The sequence below is a fragment of the Triticum aestivum genome, chromosome 2B, assembly GCF_018294505.1.
Source record: "Triticum aestivum cultivar Chinese Spring chromosome 2B, IWGSC CS RefSeq v2.1, whole genome shotgun sequence".
Classification (NCBI taxonomy): domain Eukaryota; kingdom Viridiplantae; phylum Streptophyta; class Magnoliopsida; order Poales; family Poaceae; genus Triticum; species Triticum aestivum.
This window is the reverse complement of record NC_057798.1, coordinates 807,696,158-807,704,784: the sequence shown is the minus strand read 5'-3', so window position 1 is coordinate 807,704,784 and position 8,627 is coordinate 807,696,158.

Genomic DNA, 8,627 nt, shown 5'->3' with positions numbered 1-8,627 from the left:
TGTGCGGGCTGCACCTTTTGCACCACAGTGGGCCCGGCCCTGGTGCTACCTTTTGTTTCATTGCCGACTCCAAGCCTGGAGGAAGGAGGAGCAGACAACCATTTGACATTTTTCGATAAAGAGCATTTTTTATTGACTCATAATATGGCATCGAGGGATACAGTCAGAATGAGTACACACCCGATCTCTGCATATCTAGGATCCACACAGCAAACAGCAACACACACACAGAGAGAGAGAGAGAGATCGCGCCAGCAAAAGAAAAGTCATAGCAGACCGAAGCTATGCATAGGCGGATGAAGATTTTTTTTTTACCAAAGTGACGATATATAATAGTGACCATCCGCAACAACATTTCTCGACAACATCAGAATTTCGAGAAAGGATCTCCAAAAGCGACATCTTCAGAAAGGGGACATCATTGTAAGTGACGCCGTCGTCGGATCCAACCACTGAAGGTTGGATCAAGGGTTTTCACCCTGTAAAACAAGTCCCAGTAAATTCCGAGCAATGCCTCCATCAAGACAACCATTTGACGTGTTCTTATCAACGCTAGTTGTATATCTATTCAACGGATGCTGGCTTGTGGAACTCAAAATTCAAAGTTGCTTCAGTATACCAAACGGATCCGGTGATTTATTGCGTTTTACTCTCTCTGTCCCATAATATAAGAGCGTTTTCGATATTAGTATTTTTTTTTATAGACGATGATATTGTGTGTGTGTGTGTGTATATATATATATATATATATATATATATATATATATATATATATATATATATATATATTTGTGAAGGGAGATTTTATAAGATGATGTTATAAAATGCGAGCTGTCAAATTTGTCTCTGTTGGCTTCGATTCATAGTGTCGACCGCATGCTGGTGCCGGCTGCCGTGTCCGTCCAAGATGGAATTAAGCTAGGGTAGGTCCTAGGTGTCCAGTTCAAGATGGCATCATTTTCGATAATATAAGATGCAATCAAGGAGGTGCTAGATGATCCATCGGAAGATAATATAAGATGCAATCAAGGGGCGGTCGCAGTCGAGTTGCTCGACGCCAGCTTCTGTTGTGGCACCAATCGATTCTAGCTCAAAGGATTTGTTATTTTCCTGGCTGGATTTTGAACCTGGGTTTAGTTTACTCATATGACAACTGACAACTAACCTACTCGTGACATAAACTACTGGAAATGGCCGGCCATCCCTGCACGATGTTCTTTAATTCTTTCTCTCAAACTAGTCCCTGTTATGTGTATCTTTATTTGACCCTTCCCAGCTTGAGCTTGCCTCAAAACATGCAAACTGAAGCTGCGTCTCATCTACATGAGCAAAAACATGCAAATCGGCCGCAGTTTTACACACATGCATGAGCAATGTACTGCAAACACAAGGTCAATTTGATTCGCTCGGTTTCAAACTTGACGTTATTGAATTCATTCTTCAGCCAACTTATCTAGAAGTCCGAACGGACCCGCTAGGGTTCCCTCGCCGCCGCCGGCTCCCTAGCTCCTTCCCGCCGCCGCCAGCCGCCGGGCGCGTGCGGCCCCGTCCAGCACCCCCCCTCCCTCCCCTCCCTCCCCGGGGCGCTCCCTCGGGCGCCCCCGGCAGGTTCCCTAGCGCCGCCTCCCCCGCCTCCCTCGCCTCGCCCCCGTCCCTCGCCGCTGCCTGGGGCGTCGCCGGCCAAAGGCCTTGTGCCGCTGGCGGCGGCGGGGCTGCTCCCTCCCGCACGCAAATGGGGGCCGTCGTGGGACGCCCCTCCTCTGCTCGATGGTGACGACCGTCAGGACGGCCCTGCTTCAGCCTACCCCCATCCTCGTGGCGTTCTGGTGGCTGGCGGCGGTGCCTCCTTCCTCTCCGGCGCAGCCGTGGGGATCCGGCACGCTGGTTCGTGCTGGTGGCGGATTTGGCCCCTGGCTCAGATCTGGACGGTGTGGTGGTTGGCGGTGGCAGGGGCGATCGGCGGGTGCATTTAGGTGATGGCGTTGGATTTGGAGTCCGTCCCTCCGATGGGGTGGTGGGGCTCCGGCTGGACCTAGCCAGGGCGCGGTGGCACTGGTGTTGTGGTGGTGGTGGTGCGTGTCTGCCTTGCCGACGTTTAGTGGGCGGGCGACGCGGGTTGGGGCATCGGCCCGGCGTGGTTGTTGCCCCGGCTGTGGGCGGCGGCGGCGGGGTGACTCGGCTCTCTCGGTGTGGAGGCTTCCATTCGCCGTGCCGGCATCACGGCAGCTCGGTGGGCTGGCTAGGACAGCGGCTGGTTTTCTGGCGTCGGCTCGTCTGTAGGCGGCACATTTCGACCTTTGGTCCTCTCCTCATCGCCTGGTTTCTCCCTTCGTCGGAGGTTCGGCCCTCCCCCAACAATGGTCCATTGCTCGTCTTGCGCCCGGCAGCAAGACCGACCTCGTCTCGCGCCCGGCAGCATGACCGACCTCGTCTAGCGCCCGGCAGCAGGACCGGACTCGTCTCGCACCCGGCAGCAGGACCATGCTCGTCTCGTGCCCAGCAGCAGGACCGGCCTCGTCTCACGCCCAGTGCCCCGGATGGGTCGATGGAGGCCAGTTTTGGCCGACCTATTGGGTTTCGGAGTTGGGGGCTACCCAGGGGTGCGAAAGGCGGGACCTTTCCGCCCGTTGATGACCCACAAGTGTAGGGGATCTATCTTAGTCCTTTCGATAAGTAAGAGTGTCGAACCCAACGAGGAGCAGAAGGAAATGATAAGCGGTTTTCAGTAAGGTTTTCTCTGCAAGCACTGAAATTGTACGTGATAGATAGTTTTGTGATAAGATAAATAGTAACGAGAGTAACGAGTAAATAAAGTAAACAAAGTGCAGCAAGATGGCCAAGTAGCAAAGGATATGCCTTGGCAATTTCTAATAATAATGAAGGAGCTCCCGAGGACACATTCAAGCTAGTTTTCATCACGTTCATATGATTCGCGTTCGGTACTTTGATAATTTGATATGTGGGTGGACCGGTACATGGGTACTGCCCTAACTTGGACAAATATCCCACTTATGATTAACCCCTATTGCAAGCATCCGCAACTACAAAAAGAAGTATTAAGGTAAACCTAACCACAGCATTAAGCATATGGGTCCATATCAGCCCCTAACGAAGCAACGCGTAAACTAGGGTTTAAGCTTCTGTCACTCTAGCAACCCATCATCTACTTATTACTTTCTCATGCCTTCCTCTAGGCCCAAATAATGGTGAAGTGTCATGTAGTCGACGTTCACATAACACCACTAGAGGAAAATGCAACATACATCTCATCAAAATATCGAACGAATACCAAATTCACATGACTACTAATAGCAAGACTTCACCCATGTCCTCAGGAACAAACGTAACTACTCACAAAGCATATTCATGTTCATAATCAGAGGAGTAATAATATGTATTAATGATCTGAACATATGATCTTCCACCATGTAAACCAATTAGCATCAACTACAAGGATTAATCAACACTACTAGCAACCCACAGGTACCAATTTGTGGTTTTGATACAAGATTGGATACAAGAGATGAACTAGGGTTTTGAGAGGAGATGGTGCTGGTGAAGATGTTGATGGAGATTGACCCCCTCCCGATGAGAGGATCGTTGGTGATGATGTTGGTGATGATTTCCCCCTCCCGGAGGGAAGTGTCCCCGGTAAAACAGCTCCGCCAGAGCCCTACATTGATTTCGCCAAGGTTCCGCCTCGTGGCGGCGGAGTTTCGTCCCGTAAGCTTGCCCACGATTTTTTCCAGGGTAAAAGTGATGATATAGTAGAAGATGGACGCCGGAGGCCCAGGAGATAGGGGCACGCCCTATAGGGGGGGCGCCCCCTGTCTCCTGGAGATAGGGGCACGCTCAGAAATTCTTATTAATTCCAAAAGGTTGTTTCGTGGAGTTTCAGGACTTTTGGAGCTGTGCAGAATAGGTTTCCAACGTTTGCTCCTTTTCCAGCCAGAATTCCAGCTGCCGGCATTCCCCCTCTTCATGGTAAACCTTGTAAAATAAGAGAGAATAGCCATAAGTATTGAGATATAATGTGTAATAACATCCCATAATGCAATAAATATTGATATAAAAGCATGATGCAAAATGGGACGTATCAACTCCCCCAAGCTTAGACCTCGCTTGTCCTCAAGCGGAAGCCGAAATCGAAAAATATGTCCACATGTTTAGAGATAGAGGTGTCGAAAAAAATAAAATACGGACATGAGGGCGTCATGATCATTCTTATAACAGCAACATATATAGATTTTATCATATGATTTCTTATGCTCAAGTAACAATCAATTCACAATGTCAAGTATGGTTCAAAAACTTCATTGGGAACTAACAAACTATTATCTCAGTCATTGAAGCAATTGCAATTTATTGTAACATCAAAAAGAGTCAACAATAGAGCTTTTCAGCAAGCTCACATACTCAACTATCTCGTAGTCTTCTACAATTGCTAACACTCACGCAGTACTTGTGGTTATAGAGTTTCAGCCGGACACTGAGAAAGATAGGGGCTTATTGTGTTGCCTCCCAATGTATTCACCTTTAGGTGATGTCAACAATAATAGCCCATGCTAACTTACATCGAATTGGATATATATATCATGATCTTTCAAACACGAGGAGCTTGCCAAAGGATAAAACGAAAAAGGGGAAATGTGAGAATCACCTTGACTCAAGCATAAAGTAAAAGATAGGCCCTTCGCAGAGGGAAGCAGAGGTTGTCATGTGCCTTTAGGGTTGATGCACAAAATCTTAATGCAAAAGAACGTCACTTTATATTGCCCCTTGTATGTGGACCTTTATTATGCACTCCGTCGCTTTTATTACTTCCACAACAAGTTCGTTGAAAGCTTATTTTCTCTGCACTAATAAGGCATACATATTTAGAGAGAAATTTTTATTGCCTGCACCGATAACAACTTACTTGATGGATCTTACTCAATCCATAGGTAGGTATGGTGGACTCTCATGGGAATACTAGGTTTAAGGATATTTGGAAGCATAAGTAGTATCTCTACTTGGTGCAATGAATTTGGCTAGTGATACGTCTCCAACGTATCTATAATTTTTGATTGCTCCATGCTACTTTATCTACTGTTTTGGACTATATTGGGCTTTATTATCCACTTTTATATTACTTTTGGGACTAACCTATTAACTGGAGGCCCAGCCCAGAATTGCTGTTTTTTGCCCTTTTCAGTATTTCACAGAAACAGAATATCAAACGGAGTCCAAACGGAATGAAACCTTCGGGATCGTGATTTTCCAACCGAACGTGATCCAGGAGACTTGGACCCTACTCCAAGAAGTCTCCGAGGAGGTCACGAGGGTGGAGGGCGCGCCCCCCTGGGAGCGCCCCCCTACCTCGTGGGCCCCTGGGAGCTCCACCGATGTACTCCTTCCTCCTATATATACCTACATATCTCCGAACGATCAGAACAGGAGCGAAAAACCTAATTCCACCGCCGCAACCTTCTGTATCCACGAGATCCCATCTTGGGGCCTGTTCCGGAGCTCCGTCGAAGGGGACATCCACAACGGAGGGCTTCTACATCATCACTATAGCCCCTCCGATGAAGTGTGAGTAGTTTACTTCAGACCTTCGGGTCCATAGCTAGTAGCTAGATGGCTTCTCTCTTTTTGGATCTCAATACAATGTTCTCCCCCTGTCTCTTGGAGATCTATTCGATGTAATCTTCTTTTTGCGGAGTGTTTGTTGAGATCGATGAATTGTGGGTTTATGATCCAGTTTTATCTATGGAAAATATTTGATTCTTCTCTGAATTATTTTATATGATTGAGTTATCTTTGCAAGCCTCTTCGAATTATCCTTTTTGGTTTCGCCAACTAGATTGGTAGTTCTTGCAATGGGAGAAGTGCTTAGCTTTGGGTTCAATCTTGCGGTGTCCTTACCCAGTGACAGAAGGGGCAGCAAGGCATGTATTGTATTGTTGCCATCGAGGATAACAAGATGGGGTTTTTATCATATTGCATGAATTTATCCCTCTACATCATGTCATCTCGCTTACGGTGTTACTCTTTTTTTAACTTAATACTCTAGATGCATGCTGGATAGCGGTCGATGAGTGGAGTAATAGTAGTAGATGCAGAATCGTTTCGATCTACTTGTTTTTGACGTGATGCCTATATATATGATCATTGCCTAGATATACTCATAACTATGCTCAATTCTATCAATTGCTCAACAATAATTTGTTCACCCACCGTAGAATAATTATGCTGTTGAGAGAAGCCACTAGTGAAACCTATGGCCCCCGGGTCTATTCTTATCATATCAATCTATATCACTTTATTTACTTGCTTTGTTTTTACTTTGCCTTTATTTTTACTTTGCATCTATCTATCAAAAATACCAAAAGTATTATCTCTATCAGATCTCACTCTCGTAAGTGACCATGAAGGGATTGACAACCCCTAAGCATTGGTTGCGAGTAGCTATCATTTTGTGTAGGTACGAGGGACTTGTGCGTGGTCTCCTACTGGATTGATACCTTGGTTCTCAAAAACTGAGGGAAATACTTATGCTACTTTGCTGCATCATGCTCTCCTCTTCGGGGAAATCCAATGCAGTGCTCAAGAGGTAGCAAGAAGAATTTCTGGCACCGTTGCCGGGGAGGCTCACGCAAGCAAGTCAACCATACCAAGTACCCATCGCAATCCCTATCTCTCGCATTACATTATTTGCCATTTGCCTCTCGTTTTCCTCTCCCCCACTTTACCCTTGCTGTTTTATTTGCCCTCTCTTTCCCAATCTCCTCCTCTCTTTCCCGTTTGCCTTTTTCCCTTTTCCTTCCTGCTTGCTCGTGTGTTAGTTTGCTTGTCTTTATGTCCAATTCCTTATCCGCTCCTATGTCTCCCGAGTTTGAAGTTCTTCACTTCAAGCAAAGGCAAGGAGAAAAATTAAAAGATGCTTGGTATAGGATGATGGAATCTTATCGTAAGTGCACCCTAGAGGTGAACTTTAGAATTCTTCTTCGCAATTTTTATGTTGGGTTAAACATGACACATAGACAACTCTTGGATTGCATTGCCAGGGAAATTTCATTGAGATTGATCCCAGTATTGCGCATGAAATTATAGAGGGAATAGTGGGAACACTACCTCAAAAGGGAGGATATCATCCTACCCAGGAAGAAACCCAAGTGTTTGAGAAGATTTGCGAAGTAACAAAATTTTTACAAAAATCTCTTGAGCCTCTTAAAAGTGTTAGCGGAAATCTTCACCGCATGATTATGTTAATTACTCTTTGTAATAAGCGGTTGGATTCTTTAGATCTAAAAATTTCCGAATATGAAGGGAAGTGGAAAGAACCTCCCGGATTCGAGCATGACTCCGCCAAAAAAATGAAAATCAAAGATGGCAATACCTAGATCTATCCTTGCTTTAATGCCTAGCTAGGGGCGTTAAACGATAGCGCTTGTTGGGAGGCAACCCAATTTTATTTTCTGTTTTTTGTTTTTGCTTCTGTTTAGGAATAAATATTCCATCTACCTTCTGTTTGGATGTGGTTTTATGTTTTAATTAGTGTTTGTGCCAAGTAGAACCTATAGGATAACGTACGATGATAGTTGATTTGATTCTGCTGAAAAACAGAAATTTTGCACGCGAATTTAGTTATGATAAATCACAGGAATGTGATTTTGCGTTGATTCGTTCTGCTTATGATCAATAAACAAATTTTCCAGTACTTCCTATTTTGGTAGAATTTTTATAGTTCCAGAAGTTTGCGTTAGTTACAGATTGCTACAGACTGTTCTGTTTTTGACAGATTCTGTTTTTCGTGTGTTGTTTGGTTATTTTGATGAATCTATGGCTAGTAAATTAGTTTATAAACCATAGAGAAGTTGGAATACAGTAGGTTTAACACCAATATAAATAAAGAATGAGTTCATTACAGTACCTTGAAGTAGTCTTTTGTTTTCTTTCTCTAACGGAGCTCACGAGATTTCTGTTGAGTTTTGTGTTGTGAAGTTTTCAAGTTTTGGGTGAATTCTTTTGATGGATTATGGAACAAGGAGTGGCAAGAGCCTAAGCTTGGGGATGCCCATGGCACCCCCAATATAATCGAAGGACACCAAAAAGTCAAAGCTTGGGGATGCCCCGGAAGGCATCCCCTCTTTCGTCCACTTCCACCGGTAATTTACTTGGAGCTATATTTTTATTCACCAACATGATATGTGTTTTGCTTGGAGCGTCTTGTATCATTTGTGTCTTTGCTTGTTAGTCTACCACAATCATCCTTGCTGTACACATATTTTGAGAGAGCCATACATGAATTGGAATTTGTTAGAATACTCTATGTGCTTCACTTATATCTTCTGAGCTTGATACTTTTGCTCATAGTACTTCACTTATATCTTTTAAGCGTGATAATTTTTGCTCTATACTTCACTTAGATCTTTTAGAGCACGGTGGTGGATTTGTTTTAAAGAAACTATTGATCTCTCATGCTTCACTTAGATTATTTTGAGAGTCTTTAATAGCATGGTAATTTGCTTACTGTTAATATACTTGGTGTTCAAGATAAGTGAAACTTTCTTTTGAGTGAGTTGAATACTAAGATAAGTTTGACGCTTGATAATGTGTTTTGAGATATGGTGGTGATAATATCA